This window comes from Tenrec ecaudatus, chromosome 3, assembly GCF_050624435.1.
Source record: "Tenrec ecaudatus isolate mTenEca1 chromosome 3, mTenEca1.hap1, whole genome shotgun sequence".
NCBI lineage: Eukaryota > Metazoa > Chordata > Mammalia > Afrosoricida > Tenrecidae > Tenrec > Tenrec ecaudatus.
This window is the reverse complement of record NC_134532.1, coordinates 54,264,654-54,284,943: the sequence shown is the minus strand read 5'-3', so window position 1 is coordinate 54,284,943 and position 20,290 is coordinate 54,264,654.

The following is a 20,290-nucleotide window of genomic DNA, read 5'->3' as shown; positions in this document are numbered from 1 at the left end:
TTGGACTATCTAGGTCAACTAGAGGGCCCTTGTACTATGTAGGTTAACTAGCGGGCACTTGGACTCTCTTGGTTAACTAGCGGACCTTGGATTATCTAGGTTAACTAGCGGGCACTTGTACTATGTACATCCCCTAGTGGACACTTGGACTATCTAAGTTAACTAACGGGCACTAGGACTATCTAGGTTAACTAGCGGGCACTTGGACTATCTAGGTTACCTAGCGGGCACGTGGACTATGTAGGTTAACTAGCGGACACTTGCATGATCTAGGTTAACTAGCGGGCCCTTGCACTATGTAGGTTAACTAGCGGGCCCATGGATTATGTAGGTTTACTAGCAGGCACTTGGACTATCTAGGTTAACTAGCAGGCACTTGGACTATCTAGGTAACCTAGCGGGCACTTGGACTATCTAGGTTAACGAACGGGCACTTGGACTATGTAGGTAACCTTGCGAGCACTTGGACAGTCTAGGTTACCTAGCGGGCACTTTGACTATCTAGGTTAACGAATGGGCACTTGGACTATGTAGGTTACCTAGCGGGCACTTGGACTATGTAGGATCCCTATCAGACATTTGTACTACTTAGGTTAACTAGCGGGCAATTTGAGTATCTAGGTTAACTAGCGGGCACTTGGACTATCTAGGTCAACTAGCGGGCCCTTGTACTATGTAGGTTAATAAGCGGGCACTTGGACTATCTAGGTTAACTAGCGGATCTTGGACTATGTAGGTTAACTACCGGGCCCTTGGACTATGTACATACCCTAGGGCGCACTTGGACTATCTAGATTACCTAGCGGGCACTTGGACTATGTACGTCCCCTAGTGGGCAATTGGACTATCTAGGTTAACTAACAGGCACTAGGACTATCTAGGTTAACTAGCGAGCACTTGGACTATCTAGGTTACCTAGCAGGCACTTGGATTATGAAGGATCCCTAGCGGGCAGTTGGACAATCTAGGTTAACTAGCGGGCAATTGGAGGATCTAGAATAACGAGCGGGCACTTGGACTATCAAAGTTAACAAGTGAGCCCTTGGACTGTGTAGGTTAACTAGCGGGCCTTTGGACTATCTAGGTTACCTAGTGGGCACTTGGACTATCTAAGGTAACGAACGGGCACTTGGAATATGCAGGTAACCTAGCGGGCACTTGGACTGTCTAGGTTACCTAGCGGGCACTTGGACTTCTAGGTTAACGAATGGGCACTTGGACTATAAAGGTTGCTTAGCGGGCACTTGGACTATCTACGTTAGGTAACGGGCATTTTGAGTATCTAGGTTACATAGCGGGAACTTGGACAATATATGTTACCTAGCGGGCACTTGGACTATCTAGGTTACCTAACGGGCACTTTGACTATCTAGGCTACATAGCGGGCACTTGGACTATGTAGGTTAACTAGCGAGCACTTGGACTCTAGGTTACCTAGTGGGCACTTGGACTATCTATGTTACCTAGCGGGCCCTTGGACTCTGTAGATTTCCTATCGGGCACTTGGACTATCTAGGTTAACGAACGGGCACTTGGAATATGTAGGTAACCTAGCGGGCACTTGGACAGTCTAGGTTGCCTAGCGGGCACTTGGACTATCTAAGGTAACGAACGGGCACTTGGAATATGCAGGTAACCTAGCGGGCACTTGGACTGTCTAGGTTACCTAGCGGGCACTTGGACTTCTAGGTTAACGAACGGGCACTTGGACTGTGTAGGTTGCTTAGCGGGCACTTGGACTATCTAGGTTAGGTAACGGGCACTTTGAGTATCTAGGTTACTTAGCGGGAACTTGGACAATATATGCTACCTAGCGGGCACTTGGACTATCTAGGTTACCTAACGGGCGCTTTGGCTATCTAGGTTACATAGCGGGCACTTGGACTATGTAGGTTAACTAGCGAGCACTTGGACTCTAGGTTACCTAACGGGCACTTGGACTATCTAGGTTACCTAGCGGGCCCTTGGACTATGTATATTTCCTAGCGGGCACTTGGATTATCTAGGTTAACGAACGGGCACTTGGAATATGTAGGTAACCTAGCGGGCACTTGGACAGTCTAGGTTACCTACCGGGCACTTGGACTATCTAGGTTAACGAACGGGCACTTGGACTATGTAAGTTACCTAGCGGGCACTTGGACTATGTAGGATTCCTATCAGACATTTGGACTACTTAGGTTACCTAGCGTGCACTTGGACTATCTAGGTTAACTAGCGGGCACTTGGACTATCTAGGTCAACTAGCGGGCCCTTGTACTATGTAGGTTAACTAGCGAGCACTTGGAGTATCTAGGTTAACTAGCGGACCTTGGACTACATAGGTTAACTAGCGGGCCATTGGACAATGTAGGTTAACTAGCGGGCACTTGGACGATCTAGGTTAACTAGAGGGCACTTGGACTATCTAGGTTAACTAGCGGACACTTGGATGATCAATGTTAACTAGCGGGCCCTTTGACTATCTAGGTTAGCTAACTGGCACTTGGACTATGTAGGTTAACTAGCAGACACTTGCACGATCTAGGTTAACTAGCGGGCTCTTGCACTATGTAGGTTAACTAGTGGGCCCATTGACTATGTTGGTTAACTAGCGGGCACTGGGACGATCTAGGTTAACTAGCGGGCACTTGGACTATGTAGGTTCCCTAGCGGGCATTTGGACTATATAGATAACCTAGCGGTCATTTAGACTTTGTAGGTTACCTAGCGGGCCCTTGGACTATGTAGGTTAACTAGCGGGCCCTTGGACTATGTAGGTTACCTAGCGGGCACTTGGATGATCTAGGTTAACTAGCGGGTACTTGGACTATGTAGGTTAACTAGCGGGCCCTTGGACTATGTAGATTCCCTAGCGGGCATTTGGACTACATAGATAAGCTAGCGGGCACTTAGATTTTGAAGGTTACCTAGCGGGCACTTGGACTATCTAGGTTACCTAGCTGGCAATTGAACTATCTACGTTACCTAGCGGTTCTGGGAGTATGTAGGTTACCTAGCGGGCTGTTGGACTATCTAGGTTACCACGCGGGCACTTGGACTATCTAGGTTAACTAACGGGCACTTGGACTATGTAGGTTACCTAGCGGGCACTTGGACTATGTAGGTTAACTAGAAGGCACTTGGACTATCAAGGTTACCTAGCGGGCCCTTGGACTATGTAGGTTACCAGCGGGCACTTGGACTATCTAGGTTAACGAACGTGCACTTGGACTATGTAGGTAACCTAGCGGGCACTTGGACTGTCTAGGTTACCTAGTGGGCACTTGGCCTATCTATGTTAATGAACGGGCACTTGGACTATGTAGGTTAACTAGCGGGCACTTGGACTATTTAGGTTACCTAGCAGGCACTTTGACGATCTAGGTTAACTAACGGGCACTTGGACTATGCAGGTTGCCTAGCGAGCACTTGGACTATGTAGGTTCCCTAGCGAGCACTTAGACTATGTAGGTTCCCTATCGGGTACTTGGACTGTCTAGGTTAACTAGGGGGCAATTGGACTGTCTAGGTTACCTAGTGGGCACTTGGACTATGTAGTTTACCTAGCAGGCACTTGGACTATGTAGGTTAACTAGCGGGCACTTGGACTATCTAGGTTACCTAGCGGGCACTTGGACAATGTACGTTCCCTAGCGGGCACATGGGCTATCTCCGTTACCTAGCGGGCACTTGGATTATGTAGGTTAACGAACGGGCACTTGGACTATGTAGGTAACCTAATGGTCACTTGGACTGTCTAGGTTACCTAGCGGGAACTTGGACTATCAAGGTTAACTAGCGGGCCCTTGCTCTATTTAGGTTAACTAGCAGGCCTTTGGACTATGTAAGTTAACTAGAGGGCACTTTGATGATCCTGGTTAACTAGCGGGCACTAGGACTATCTAGGTTAACTAGTGGGCATTTGGACTGTCTATGTTAACTAGAGGGCACTTGGACTATGTAGGTTCCCTAGCGGGCACTTTGACTATGTAGGATCCCTAGCGGGCACTTGGACTATATAGGTTAACTAGCAGGCCCTTGGACTATGTAGGTTAACTAGCGTGCACTTGGACGATCTAGGTTAACTAGCGGGTACTTGGACTATGTAGGTTAACTAGCGGGCCCTTGGACTATGTAGATTATCTAGCGGCACTTGGACTATCTACGTTAACTAGCGGGCCCTTGGACTATGTAGATTCCCTAGCGGGCACTTGGACAATGTATGTTCCCTACGGACACTTGAACTATGTAGGTTCCCTAGCAGGCACTTGGACTATGTAGGTTCCAGAGCGGGCACTTGCACTATGTAAGTTAACTACCGGGAACTTGGACTATGTAGGTAAACTAGCGGGCCCTTGGACTATCTAGGTTACCTAGCGGGCACTTGGACTATGTACGTTCCCTAGCGGGCACTTGGACTATATATGTTAACTAGTGGGCACGTGGAGTATCTGTGTTAACTACCGGGCACTTGGACTATGTAGGTTAACTAGGGGACACTTGCACTATGTAGGTAAACTAGCGGGCCCTTGGACTGTCTATGGTACCTAGCGGGCACTTGGCTATCTAGGTTGCCTAGCGGGCATTTGGACTATCTAGGTTACCTAGCGGGCACTTGGACTATGTAGGTTAACTAGCGGGCACTTGGACTATCTAGGTTACCTAACGGGAACTTGGACTATGTAGGTTAACTAGCGGACACTTGGAATATCTAGGTTAACTAGCGGGCCCTTGGACTATGTAGGTTAACTAGCGGGCACTTAGACTATCTAGGTTAACTAGCGGGTTCTTGGACTATGTAGGTTAACTAGCGGGCACTTGGATATCTAAGTTAACTAGCTGACCTTGGACTATGTAGGTTAACTAGCGGGCACTTGGACTATCTAGGTTAACTAGCTGACCTTGGACTATGTAAGTTAACTAGCGGGCACTTGGATTATCTAGGTTAAGTAGCGGGCACTTACACAATGCAGGTTCCCTAGCGGGCACTTGGACTATATAGGTTCCCTAAGGGCACTTTGACTATGTAGGTTAACTAGTGGGCACTTGGAATATCTAGGTTAACTAGCGGGCCCTTGGACTATGTAGATTAACTAGCGGGCATTTGGACTATCTAGGTTAACTAGCCGGTTCTTGGACTATGTAGATTAACTAGCGGGCACTTGGACTATCTAGGTTAACTAGCTGACCTTGGACTATGTAGGTAAACTAGCCGGCACTTGGACTATCTAGGTTAACTAGCTGACCTTGGACTATGTAAGTTAACTAGTGGGCACTTGGACTGTCTAGGTTAACTAGTGGGCACTTGCAAAATGCAGGTTCCCTAGCGGGCACTTTGACTATGTAGATTCCCTAGCGGGCACTTGGAATATGTAGGTTCCCTATCAGGCACTTATACTATGGAGGTTCCACTGCGGGCACTTGGACTATGTAGGTTCCCTATCAGGCACTTGGACTATGTAGGTTAACTTGCGGGCAATTGGATGATCAATGTTAACTAGCGGGCACTTGGACTATCTAGGTTAACTAGCGGGCCTTTGGACTATCTAGGTTAATTAGCGGGCACTTGTACAATGCAGGTTCCCTAGCGGGCACTTTGACTATGTAGGTTCCCTAGTGGGCACTTGGACAATATCGGTTCCCTATGGGCACTTGGACTATCTATGTTCCCTAACGGGCACTTGGAATATGTAGGTTCCTCAGTGGGCACTTGGACTATGAAGGTTCCCTATAGGGCATTGGACTATTTAGGTTAACTAGCAGTACCTTGGACTATCTAGGTTACCTAGCGGGCACTTGGACTATGTAGGTTAACTAGCGGACACTTGGACAATCTAGGTTACCTACCGGGCACTTGAACTATGTACAAACAATAGTGGGCACTTAGACTATCTAGGTTACCTAGCGGGCACTTGGACTATGTACGTCCCCTAGCGGGCACGTGGACTATCTAGGTTAACTAGAGGGCCCTTGGACTATGTAGGTTTACTAGCAGGCACTTGGACTATCTAGGTTAACTAGCGGGCACTTGGACTATGTAGTTTCCATAGCGGGCATTTGGATTATTTAGGTTACCTAGTGGGCACTTGGACTATGTAGGTTACCTAGCGGGCACTTGGATTATCTAGGTTAACTAACGGGCATTTGGACTATGTATGTTCCAGAGCGGGCAATTGTACAATGTAGGTTCCCTAGCGGGCACTTGGACTATCTAGGTTCCCTAAAGGGCACTTGGACTATCTAGGTTACCGAACGGGCACTTGGACTATGTAGGTAAACTAGCGAACAATTGGACGATCTAGGTTAACTAGCAGATACTTGGACTATCTAGGTTAACTAGCGGTCCCTTGGACAATAGTTTAATTAGCGGGCACTTGGACTATGTAGGTTCCCTAGCGGGCATTTACACTATATAGGTTACCTAGCGGGCACTTGGACTATATAGGTTACCTAGCGGGCAATTGGACTATGTAGGTTAACTAGCAGGCCCTTGGACTATCTAGGTTAGCTAACTGGCACTTGGACTATGTAGGTTAACTAGCAGAAACTTGCACGATCTAGGTTAACTAGCGGGCTCTTGCACTATGTAGGTTAACTAGCGGGCCCATTGACTATGTAGGTTAACAAGTGGGCACTTGGACGATATAGGTTAATTAGCGGGCACTTGGATTATCTAGGTTACCTAGCAGGCACTTGGACTATGTAGGTTCCCTAGCGGGCATTTGGACTATATAGATAACCTAGCGGGCACTTAGACTTTGTAGGTAACCTAGCTGGCACTTGAACTATCTACGTTACCTAGCGGGTTCTTGGAGTATGTAGGTTACCTAGCGGTCTGTTGTACTATCTAGGTTACCAAGCGGGCACTTGGACTATCTAGGTTAACTAACGGGCACTTGGACTATGTAGGTTCCCTAGCGGGCCCTTGGACTATGTAAGTTCCTAGCGGGCACTTGGACTATGTGGGTTTCCTGGCGGGCATTTGGACGATCTAGGTTACCTAACGGGCACTTGGACTATGTAGGTTCCCTAGCGGGCACTTGGATTATGTAGGTTCCCTATCGGGCACTTGGACTATTTAGGTTAACTAGAGGGCATTTGGACTATGTAGGTTCCCTATCGGGCACTTGGAGAATGTAGGTTAACTAGGGGGCACTAGGACTATGTAGGTTACCTAGCGGGCCCTTGGACTATCTGGGTTACCTAGCGGGCATTTGGACTATGTAGGATCCCTAACGGGCATTTGGACTATATAGATTACCTAGCGGGCACTTAGACTTTGTAGGTTACCTAGCGGGCACTTGGACTATCTAGGTTACCTAGCTGGCACTTGAACTATCTACGTTATCTAGCGGGTATTTGGTGTATGTAGGTTACATACCGGGCTGTTGGACTACCTAGGTTACCATGCGGGCACTTGGACTATCTAGGTTAACTAACGGGCACTTGGATTATGTAGGTTCCCTAGCGGGCCCTTGGACTATGTAAGTTCCCTAGCGGGCACTTGGACTATGTGGGTTCCCTAGCGGGCATTTGGACTATCTAGGTTACCTAACGGGCACTTGGACTATGTGGGTTCCCTAGCGGGCATTTGGACTATCTAGGTTACCTAGCGGGCACTTGGACTATGTACGTTCCCTAGCGGGCACTTGGATTATCTAGGTTACTTAGCGGGTACTTGGACTATGTACGTTACCTAGCGGGCAATTGGACTATGTACGTTTCCTAACGGGTACTTGGACTATCTATGTTAACTAGCGGGCACTTGGACTATGTAGGTTCCCTATCGGGCACATGGACTAGATAGGTTCCCTAGCAGGCACTTGGTCTATCTAGGTTAACTAGCGGGCACTTGGACTATCTATGTTAAGTAGCGAGCACTTGGACTCTCTAGGTTAACTAGCGGGCATTTAGACTATTAGGGTCCTTAGCGGGCATTTGGACTATATTGGTTACCTATCGGGCACTTGGACTATGTAGGTTAATGAACGGGCACTTGGACTATGTAGGTAACCTAGTGGTCACTTGAACTGTCTAGGTTACCTAGCGGGCACTTGGAGTAGGTAGGTTAACTAGGGGGCACTTGGACTATCTAGGTTAACTAGCGGGCATTTGGACTATATAGATAACCTAGCGGACACTTAGACTTTGTAGGTTACCTAGCGGGCCCTTGGACTATGTAGGTTAACTAGTGGGCCCTTGGATTATATAGGTTACCTAGCGGGCACTTGGACGATCTAGGTTAACTAGCGGATACTTGGACTATGTAGGTTAACTAGCGAGCCCTTGGGCTATAAAGATTAACTAGCGGCACTTGGACTATGTATGTTCCAGAGCGGACACTTGGACTATGTAGGTTCCCTAGAAGGCACTTGGACTATGTAGGTTTCCTAGTGGGCACTTGTACTATGTAGGTTAACTAGTGGACACTTGGACGATCTAGTTTAACTAGCGGGTACTTGGACTATGTAGGTTAACTAGCGGGCCCTTGAACTATGTAGATTAACTAGCGGCAGTTGGACTATCTACGTTAACTAGCGGGCCCTTGGACTATATAGATTCCCTAGCGGGCACTTGGACTACATAGGTTCCCTAGCGGGCACTTAGACTCTGTATGTTCCCTAGCGGGCACTTGGACTATGTATGTTCCTTACGGACACTTGAACTATGTAAGTTAACTAATGGTTACTTGGACTATGTAGGTTAATTAGCGGGCCCTTGGACTATCTAGGTTACCTAGCGGGCACTTGGACTATGTAGGTTAACTACCGGGCACTTGCACTATCTAGGTTACCTAACGGGCACTTGTACTATGTACGTTCCCTAGCGGGCACTTGGACTATCTATGTTAACTAGCGGGCACTTGGACTATGTAGGTTATCTAGAGGACACTTGCACTATATAGGTTACCTAGCGTCACTTGGAATATCTAGGTTAACTAGCAGGCACTTGGACTATCTGGGTTAACTAGCGTGCACTTGGACTATGTAGGTTACTTAGCAGGCACTTGGACTATCTAGTTTACCTAGCGGGCACTTGGACTATGTAGGATCCCTAACGGGCATTTGGACTATATAGATTACCTAGCGGGCACTTAGACTTTGTAGGTTACCTAGCGGGCACTTGGACTATCTATGTTAACTAGCGGGCACTTGGACTATGTAGGTTCCCTATCGGGCACTTGGACTAGATAGGTTCCCTAGCAGGCACTTGGTCTATCTAGGTTAACTAGCGGGCACTTGGACTATCTATGTTAAGTAGCGAGCACTTGGACTCTCTAGGTTAACTAGCGGGCATTTAGACTATTAGGGTCCTTAGCGGGCATTTGGACTATATTGGTTACCTATCGGGCACTTGGACTATGTAGGTTAATGAACGGGCACTTGGACTATGTAGGTAACCTAGTGGTCACTTGAACTGTCTAGGTTACCTAGCGGGCACTTGGAGTAGGTAGGTTAACTAGGGGGCACTTGGACTATCTAGGTTAACTAGCGGGCATTTGGACTATATAGATAACCTAGCGGACACTTAGACTTTGTAGGTTACCTAGCGGGCCCTTGGACTATGTAGGTTAACTAGTGGGCCCTTGGATTATATAGGTTACCTAGCGGGCACTTGGACGATCTAGGTTAACTAGCGGATACTTGGACTATGTAGGTTAACTAGCGAGCCCTTGGACTATAAAGATTAACTAGCGGCACTTGGACTATGTATGTTCCAGAGCGGACACTTGGACTATGTAGGTTCCCTAGAAGGCACTTGGACTATGTAGGTTTCCTAGCGGGCACTTGTACTATGTAGGTTAACTAGTGGACACTTGGACGATCTAGTTTAACTAGCGGGTACATGGACTATGTAGGTTAACTAGCGGGCCCTTGAACTATGTAGATTAACTAGCGGCAGTTGGACTATCTACGTTAACTAGCGGGCCCTTGGACTATATAGATTCCCTAGCGGGCACTTGGACTACGTAGGTTCCCTATCGGGCACTTAGACTCTGTATGTTCCCTAGCGGGCACTTGGACTATGTATGTTCCTTACGGACACTTGAACTATGTAAGTTAACTAACGGTTACTTGGACTATGTAGGTTAATTAGCGGGCCCTTGGACTATCTAGGTTACCTAGCGGGCACTTGGACTATGTAGGTTAACTACCGGGCACTTGCACTATCTAGGTTACCTAACGGGCACTTGTACTATGTACGTTCCCTAGCGGGCACTTGGACTATCTATGTTAACTAGCGGGCACTTGGACTATGTAGGTTATCTAGAGGACACTTGCACTATATAGGTTACCTAGCGGCACTTGGAATATCTAGGTTAACTAGCAGGCACTTGGACTATCTGGGTTAACTAGCGTGCACTTGGACTATGTAGGTTACTTAGCGGGCACTTGGACTATCTAGTTTACCTAGCGGGCACTTGGACTATGTAGGTTAACTAGCGGGCCCTTGAACTATCTAGGTTAACGAACGGGCACTTGGACTATCTAGGTTAACTAGCGGGCACTTGGACTATGTAGGTTACCTAGCGGGCACTTGCACTATCTAGGTTACCTAGGGGGCACTTGGACTATGTAGGTTAATTAGCGGGCATTTGGACTATGTAGGTAACCTAGCGGGCACTTGGACAGTCTAGGTTACCAAAGGGCACTTGGACTTCTAGGTTAACGAATGGGCACTTGGACTATGTATGTTGCATAGCGGGCAATTGGATTATCTAGGTTAGGTAACGGGCACTTGGACTATCTAAGTTACCTAGCGGGAACTTGGACTATGTAGGTTACCTAGCGGGCACTTGGACTATATAGGTTACCTAACGGGCACTTGGACTATCTTGGTTTCTTAGCGGGCACTTGGACTATATAGGTTACCTCCCGGGCCCTTGGACTATGTAGGTTACCTAGCAGGCACTTGGACTATCTAGGTTAACGAAAGGGCACTTGGACTATGTAGGTTAACTAGCGTACACTTGGACGATCTAGGTTAACTAGCGGGCACTTGGAATATCTAGGTTAACTAGCGGGCCCTTGGACTATGTAGGTTAACTAGCAGGCACTTGGACTATCTAGGTTAACTACCTGACCTTGGACTGTGTAGGTTAACTATCGGGCACTTCGACTATCTAGGTTAACTAACGGGCACTTGGACTATCTAGGTTAACTAGCGGGCACTCGCACAAAGCAGGTTCCCTAGCGGGCACTTTTACTATGTAGGTTCCCTAGCAGGCACTTGGACTATATAGGTTCCCTATGGGCACTTGGACTATCTAGGTTCCCTAACGGGCACTTGGACTATGTAGGTTCCTCTGCGGGCACTTGGACTATGTAGGTTCCCTATCAGGCACTTGGACTATGTAGGTTAACTATCGGGCACTTGGACTATCTAGGTTAACTAGCGGGCACGTGGACTATCTAGGTCAATTAGCGAGCACTTGTACAATGCAGGTTCCCTAGCGGGCATTTTGACTATGTAGGTTCCCTAGGGGCACTTGGACTATGTAGGTTCCCTACGGGCACTTGGACTATCTAGGTTCCCTAACGGGCACTTGGAATATGTAGGTTCCCTATCGGGCACTTGGACTATGTAGGTTCCTCAGCGGGCACTTGGACTATGTAGGTTCCCTATCGGGCATTGGACTATGTAGTTTAACGAGCAGGACTTTGGTCTATCTAGGTTACCTAGTGGGCACTTGGACTATGTAGGTTAATTCGCGGACACTTGGACAATTTAGGTTACCTAGCGGGCATTTGAACTATGTACATACCCTAGTGGGCACTTGGACTATCTAGGTTAACTAGAGGGCCCTTGGACTATGTAGGTTAACTAACGGGCACTTGGATTATCTAGGTAAATTAGCGGGCACTTAGACGATCTAGGTTAACCTGCGGGCACTTGGACTATCTAGGTTAACTAGCGGGCACTTGGACTATCTAGATTAACTAGCGGCCCCTTATACTATCTAGGTTTACTAGCGGGCACTTGGACTATCTAGGTTAACTAGCGGGCACTTGGACTATGTAGTTTCCCTAGCGGGCATTTGGATTATTTAGGTTACCTAGTGGGCACTTGGACTATGTAGGTTACCTAGCGGGCACTTGGACTATGTAGGTAACCTAGCGGGCACTTGGACTGTCTAGGTTACCTAGCGGGCACTTGGCCTATCTAGGTTAACCAACGGGCACTTGGACTATGTAGGTTAACTAGCGGACACTTCGACTATCTAGGTTAGCTAACGGGCACTTGGACTATGTAGGTTCCCTAGCGGGCACTTGGACTATTTAGGTTACCTAGCAGGCACTTTGACTATCTAGGTTAACTAACGGGCATTTGGACTATGTAGGATGGCTAGCGAGCACTTGGACTATGTAGGTTCCCTAGCGAGCACATGGACTATGTAGGTTCCCTATCGGGAACTTGGACTGTCTATGTTAACTAGCGGGCAATTGGACTGTCTAGGTTACCTAGTGGGCACTTGGACTATGTAGTTTACCTAGCAGGCAATTGGGCTATGTAGGTTAACTAGCGGGCACTTGGACTATCTAGGTTACTTAGCGGGCACTTGGACTATGTATGTTCCCTAGCGGGCACTTGTGCTATCTACGTTACCTAGCGGGCACTTGGATTATGTAGGTTAACGAACGGGCACTTGGACTATGTAGGTAACCTAATGGTCACTTGGACTGTCTAGGTTACCTAGCGGGGACTTGGACTATGTAGGTTAACTAGCGGGCACTTGGACTATCTAGATTAACTAGCGGGCCCTTGGTCTATGTAGGTTAACTAGCAGGCCTTTGGACTATGTAAGTTAACTAGAGGGCACTTTGATGATCCTGGTTAACTAGCGGGCACTTGGACTAACTAGGTTAACTAGCGGGCAGTTGGACTATGTAGGATCCCTAGCGGGCATTTGGACTATATAGGTTACCTAGCGGGCACTTGGACTATGTAGGTTAACTAGCAGGCACTTGGATTATCTAGGTTAACTAATGGGGACTTGGACTATGTATGTTCCAGAGCGGGCAATTGGACTATGTAGGTTCCCTAGCGGGCACGTGGACTATGTAGGTTCCCTAAAGGGCACTTGGACTATCTAGGTTACCGAACGGGCACTTGGACTATGTAGGTTAACTAGCGGACAATTAGACGATCTAGGTTAACTAGCGGGTACTTGGACTATCTAGGTTAACTAGCGGTCCCTTGGACAATAGGTTAACTAGTGGACACTTGCACTATATAGGTTACCTAGCGGGCACTTGGACTATCTAGTTTAACTAGCGGGCACTTTGACTATGTAGGTTAACTAGCGGACACTAGCACTATGTAGGTCACGTAGCGGCGCAGTTTGACTATGTAGGTTCCCTAGCGGGCACTTGGATTATATAGGTTCCCTACGGGCACTTGGACTATCTAGGTTCCCTAACGGGCACTTGGAATATGTAGGTTCCCTATCGGGTACTTGGACTATGTAGGTTCCTCAGCGGGCACTTGGACTATGTAGGGTCCCTATCAGGCACTTGGACTATGTAGGTTAACTAGCGGGCAATTGGATGATCAAGGTTAACTAGCGGGCACTTGGACTAACTAGGTTAACTAGCAGGCACTTGGACTATCTAGGTTAATTAGCGGGCACTTGTACAATGCAGGTTCCCTAGCGGGCACTTTGACTATGTAGGTTACCTAGCGGGCACTTGGACTATATAGGTTCCCTACGGGCACTTGGACTATCTAGGTTCCATAACGGGCACTTGGGATATGTAGGTTCCCTATCGGGTACTTGGACTATGTAGGTTCCTCAGCGGGCACTTGGACTATGTAGGGTCCCTATCGGGCATTGGACTATGTAGGTTAACTAGCAGGACCTTGGACTATCTAGGTTACCTACCGGGCACTTGAACTATGTACATACAATAGTGGGCACTTGGACTATCTAGGTTAACTATCGGGCACTTGGATTACGTACGTCCCCTAGCGGGCACTTGGACTATCTAGGTTAACTAGAGGGCCCTTGGACTATGTATGTTAACTAGCGGGCACTTGGACTATCTAGATTAACTAGCGGGCCCTTGGACTATCTAGGTTTACTAGCGGGCACTTGGACTATCTAGGTTAACTAGCGAGCACTTGGACTATGTAGTTTCCCTAGCGGGCATTTGGATTATTTAGGTTACCTAGTGGGCACTTGGACTATGTTGGCTACCTAGCGGGCACTTGGACTGTCTAGGTTACCTAGCGGGCACTTGGCCTATCTAGGTTAACGAACGTGCACTTGGACTATGTAGGTAACCTAGCGGGCACTTGGACTGTCTAGGTTACCTAGCGGGCACTTGGCCTATCTAGGTTAACCAACGGGCACTTGGAATATGTAGGTTAACTAGCGGACACTTCGACTATCTAGGTTAGCTAACGGGCACTTGAACTATGTAGGTTCCCTAGCGGGCACTTGGACTATTTAGGTTACCTAGCAGGCACTTTGACTATCTAGGTTAACTAATGGGCATTTGGACTATGTAGGATGCCTAGCTAGCACTTGGACTATGTAGGTTCCCTAGCAAGCACTTGGACTATGTAGGTCCCTATCTGGAACTTGGACTGTCTTGGTTAACTAGCGGGCAATTGGACTGTCTAGGTTACCTAGTGGGCACTTGGACTATGTAGTTTACCTAGCAGGCACTTGGACTATGTAGGTTAACTAGCGGGCACTTAGACTATCTAGGTTACTTAGCGGGCACTTGGACTATGTACGTTCCCTAGCGGGCACTTGTGCTATCTACGTTACCTAGCGGGCACTTGGATTATGTAGGTTAACGAACGGGCACTTGGACTATGTAGGTAACCTAATGGTCACTTGGACTGTCTAGGTTACCTAGCGGGGACTTGGACTATGTAGGTTAACTAGGGGGCACTTGGACTATCTAGGTTAACTAGCGGGCCCTTGGTCTATGTAGGTTAACTAGCAGGCCTTTGGACTATATAGGTTACCTAGCGGGCACTTGGACTATGTAGGTTACCTAGCGGGCACTTGGACTATCTAGGTTAACTAGCAGGCACTTGGATTATCTAAGTTAACTAATGGGGACTTGGACTATGTATGTTCCAGAGCGGGCACTTGGACTATGTAGGTTCACTAAAGGGCACTTGGACTATCTAGGTTACCTAGCGGGCACTTGGACTATGTAGGTTAACTAGCGGACAATTGGCCGATCTAGGTTAACTAGCGGGTACTTGGACTATCTAGGTTAACTAGCGGTCCCTTTGACAATAGGTTAACTAGCGGACACTTGCACTATGTAGGTTACCTAGCGGACACTTGGACTATCTAGGTTAACTAGCGGGCACTTGCACTATGTAGGTCACGTAGCGGGCACTTGGACTATGTAGGTTCCCTAGTGGGCACTTGGACTATATAGGTTCTCTATGGGCACTTGGACTATCTAGGTCCCCTAACGGGCACTTGGAATATGTAGGTTCCCTATCGGGCACTTGGACTATGTAGGTTCTCTGCTTGCACTTGGACTATGTAGATGCCCTATCAGGCACTTGGACTATGTAGGTTAACTAGCGGGCAATTGGATGATCAAGGTTAACTAGCGGGCACTTGGACTATCTAGGTTAACTACCGGGCACTTGGACTATCTAGGTTAATTAGCGGGCACTTGTACAATGCAGGTTCCCTAGCGGGCACTTTGACTATGTAGGTTCCCTAGCGGGCACTTGGACTATATAGGTTCCCTACGGTCACTTGGACTATCTAGGTTCCCTAACGGGCATTTGGAATATGTAGGTTCCCTATCGGGTACTAGGACTAAGTAGGTTCCTAGCGGGCACATGGACTATGTAGGGTCCCTATCGGGCATTGGACTATGTAGGTTAACTAGCAGAACCTTGGACTATCTAGGTTACCTAGCGGGCACTTGGACTATGTAGGTTAACTAGCGGACACTTGGACAATCTAGGTTACCTACAGGGCACTTGAACTATGTACATACAATAGTGGGCACTTGGACTATCTAGGTTACCTAGCGGGCACTTGGACTATGTACGTCCCCTAAAGGACACTTGGACTATCTTGGTTAACTAGAGGGCCCTTGGACTATGTAGGTTAACTAGCGGGCACTTGGACTATCTAGATTAACTAGCGGGCCCTTGGACTATCTAGGTTTACTAGCGGGCACTTGGACTATCTAGGTTAACTAGCGGGCACTTGGACTATCTTGGTTAACTAGCGGGCACTTGGACTATGCAGGTTCCCTAGCGGGCATTTGGACTATATAGGTTGCCTAGCGGGCACTTGGACTATGTAGGTTACCTAGCGGGCACTGGGACTATCTAGGTTAACTAGCAGGCACTTGGATTATCTAAGTTAACTAATGGGGACTTGGACTATGTATGTTCCAGAGCGGGCACTTGGACTATGTAGGTTCACTAAAGGGCACTTGGACTATCTAGGTTACCTAGCGGGCACTTGGACTATGTAGGTTAACTAGCGGACAATTGGCCGATCTAGGTTAACGAGCGGGTACTTGGACTATCTAGGTTAACTAGCGGTCCCTTTGACAATAGGTTAACTAGCGGACACTTGCACTATGTAGGTTACCTAGCGGGCACTTGGACTATCTAGGTTAACTAGCGGGCACTTGCACTATGTAGGTCACGTAGCGGGCACTTGGACTATGTAGGTTCCCTAGTGGGCACTTGGACTATATAGGTTCTCTATGGGCACTTGGACTATCTAGGTCCCCTAACGGGCACTTGGAATATGTAGGTTCCCTATCGGGCACTTGGACTATGTAGGTTCTCTGCTTGCACTTGGACTATGTAGATGCCCTATCAGGCACTTGGACTATGTAGGTTAACTAGCGGGCCCTTGGACTATCTAGATTAACTAGCGGGCCCTTGGACTATCTAGGTTTACTAGCGGGCACTTGGACTATCTAGGTTAACTAGCGGGCACTTGGACTATCTTGGTTAACTAGCGGGCACTTGGACAATGTAGGTTCCCTAGCGGGCATTTGGACTATATAGGTTCCCTACGGGCACTTGGACTATGTAGGTTACCTAGCGGGCTCTTGGACTATCTAAGTTAACTAGCGGGCACTTTGATTATATAGGTTAACTAAAGGGCACTTGGACTATGTATGTTCAAGAGCGGGCAATTGGACTATGTAGGTTCCCTAGCGGGCACTTGGACGATCTAGCTTAACTAGCGGGTACTTGGAATATCTAGGTCAACTAGCGGTCCCTTGGACAATAGTTTAACTAGAGGGCACTTGGACTATTTAGGTTCCCTAGCGGGCATTTAGACTATATAGGTTACCTAGGGGGCACTTGGACTATGTAGGTTACCTAGCGGGCACTTGGACTATGTTGGTTAACTAGCAGGCCCTTGGACTATCTAGGTTAGCTAACTGGCACTTGGACTATGTAGGTTAACTAGCAGACACTTGCACGATCTAGGTTAACTAGCGGGCTCTTGCACTATGTAGGTTAACTAGTGGGCCCATTGACTATGTTGGTTAACTAGCGGGCACTGGGACGATCTAGGTTAACTAGCGGGCACTTGGACTATGTAGGTTCCCTAGCGGGCATTTGGACTATATAGATAACCTAGCGGTCATTTAGACTTTGTAGGTTACCTAGCGGGCCCTTGGACTATGTAGGTTAACTAGCGGGCCCTTGGACTATGTAGGTTACCTAGCGGGCACTTGGATGATCTAGGTTAACTAGCGGGTACTTGGACTATGTAGGTTAACTAGCGGGCCCTTGGACTATGTAGATTCCCTAGCGGGCATTTGGACTACATAGATAAGCTAGCGGGCACTTAGATTTTGAAGGTTACCTAGCGGGCACTTGGACTATCTAGGTTACCTAGCTGGCAATTGAACTATCTACGTTACCTAGCGGTTCTGGGAGTATGTAGGTTACCTAGCGGGCTGTTGGACTATCTAGGTTACCACGCGGGCACTTGGACTATCTAGGTTAACTAACGGGCACTTGGACTATGTAGGTTACCTAGCGGGCACTTGGACTATGTAGGTTAACTAGAAGGCACTTGGACTATCAAGGTTACCTAGCGGGCCCTTGGACTATGTAGGTTACCAGCGGGCACTTGGACTATCTAGGTTAACGAACGTGCACTTGGACTATGTAGGTAATCTAGCGGGCACTTGGACTGTCTAGGTTACCTAGTGGGCACTTGGCCTATCTATGTTAATGAACGGGCACTTGGACTATGTAGGTTAACTAGCGGGCACTTGGACTATTTAGGTTACCTAGCAGGCACTTTGACGATCTAGGTTAACTAACGGGCACTTGGACTATGCAGGTTGCCTAGCGAGCACTTGGACTATGTAGGTTCCCTAGCGAGCACTTAGACTATGTAGGTTCCCTATCGGGTACTTGGACTGTCTAGGTTAACTAGGGGGCAATTGGACTGTCTAGGTTACCTAGTGGGCACTTGGACTATGTAGTTTACCTAGCAGGCACTTGGACTATGTAGGTTAACTAGCGGGCACTTGGACTATCTAGGTTACCTAGCGGGCACTTGGACAATGTACGTTCCCTAGCGGGCACTTGGGCTATCTCCGTTACCTAGCGGGCACTTGGATTATGTAGGTTAACGAACGGGCACTTGGACTATGTAGGTAACCTAATGGTCACTTGGACTGTCTAGGTTACCTAGCGGGAACTTGGACTATCAAGGTTAACTAGCGGGCCCTTGCTCTATTTAGGTTAACTAGCAGGCCTTTGGACTATGTAAGTTAACTAGAGGGCACTTTGATGATCCTGGTTAACTAGCGGGCACTAGGACTATCTAGGTTAACTAGTGGGCATTTGGACTGTCTATGTTAACTAGAGGGCACTTGGACTATGTAGGTTCCCTAGCGGGCACTTTGACTATGTAGGATCCCTAGCGGGCACTTGGACTATATAGGTTAACTAGCAGGCCCTTGGACTATGTAGGTTAACTAGCGTGCACTTGGACGATCTAGGTTAACTAGCGGGTACTTGGACTATGTAGGTTAACTAGCGGGCCCTTGGACTATGTAGATTATCTAGCGGCACTTGGACTATCTACGTTAACTAGCGGGCCCTTGGACTATGTAGATTCCCTAGCGGGCACTTGGACAATGTATGTTCCCTACGGACACTTGAACTATGTAGGTTCCCTAGCAGGCACTTGGACTATGTAGGTTCCAGAGCGGGCACTTGCACTATGTAAGTTAACTACCGGGAACTTGGACTATGTAGGTAAACTAGCGGGCCCTTGGACTATCTAGGTTACCTAGCGGGCACTTGGACTATGTACGTTCCCTAGCGGGCACTTGGACTATATATGTTAACTAGTGGGCACGTGGAGTATCTGTGTTAACTACCGGGCACTTGGACTATGTAGGTTAACTAGGGGACACTTGCACTATGTAGGTAAACTAGCGGGCCCTTGGACTGTCTATGGTACCTAGCGGGCACTTGGCTATCTAGGTTGCCTAGCGGGCATTTGGACTATCTAGGTTACCTAGCGGGCACTTGGACTATGTAGGTTAACTAGCGGGCACTTGGACTATCTAGGTTACCTAACGGGAACTTGGACTATGTAGGTTAACTAGCGGACACTTGGAATATCTAGGTTAACTAGCGGGCCCTTGGACTATGTAGGTTAACTAGCGGGCACTTAGACTATCTAGGTTAACTAGCGGGTTCGTGGACTATGTAGGTAACCTAGCGGGCACTTGGACTGTCTAGGTTACCTAGTGGGCACTTGGCCTATCTATGTTAATGAACGGGCACTTGGACTATGTAGGTTAACTAGCTGACCTTGGACTATGTAAGTTAACTAGCGGGCACTTGGATTATCTAGGTTAAGTAGCGGGCACTTACACAATGCAGGTTCCCTAGCGGGCACTTGGACTATATAGGTTCCCTAAGGGCACTTTGACTATGTAGGTTAACTAGTGGGCACTTGGAATATCTAGGTTAACTAGCGGGCCCTTGGACTATGTAGATTAACTAGCGGGCATTTGGACTATCTAGGTTAACTAGCCGGTTCTTGGACTATGTAGATTAACTAGCGGGCACTTGGACTATCTAGGTTAACTAGCTGACCTTGGACTATGTAGGTAAACTAGCCGGCACTTGGACTATCTAGGTTAACTAGCTGACCTTGGACTATGGAAGTTAACTAGTGGGCACTTGGACTGTCTAGGTTAACTAGTGGGCACTTGCAAAATGCAGGTTCCCTAGCGGGCACTTTGACTATGTAGGTTCCCTAGCGGGCACTTGGAATATGTAGGTTCCCTATCAGGCACTT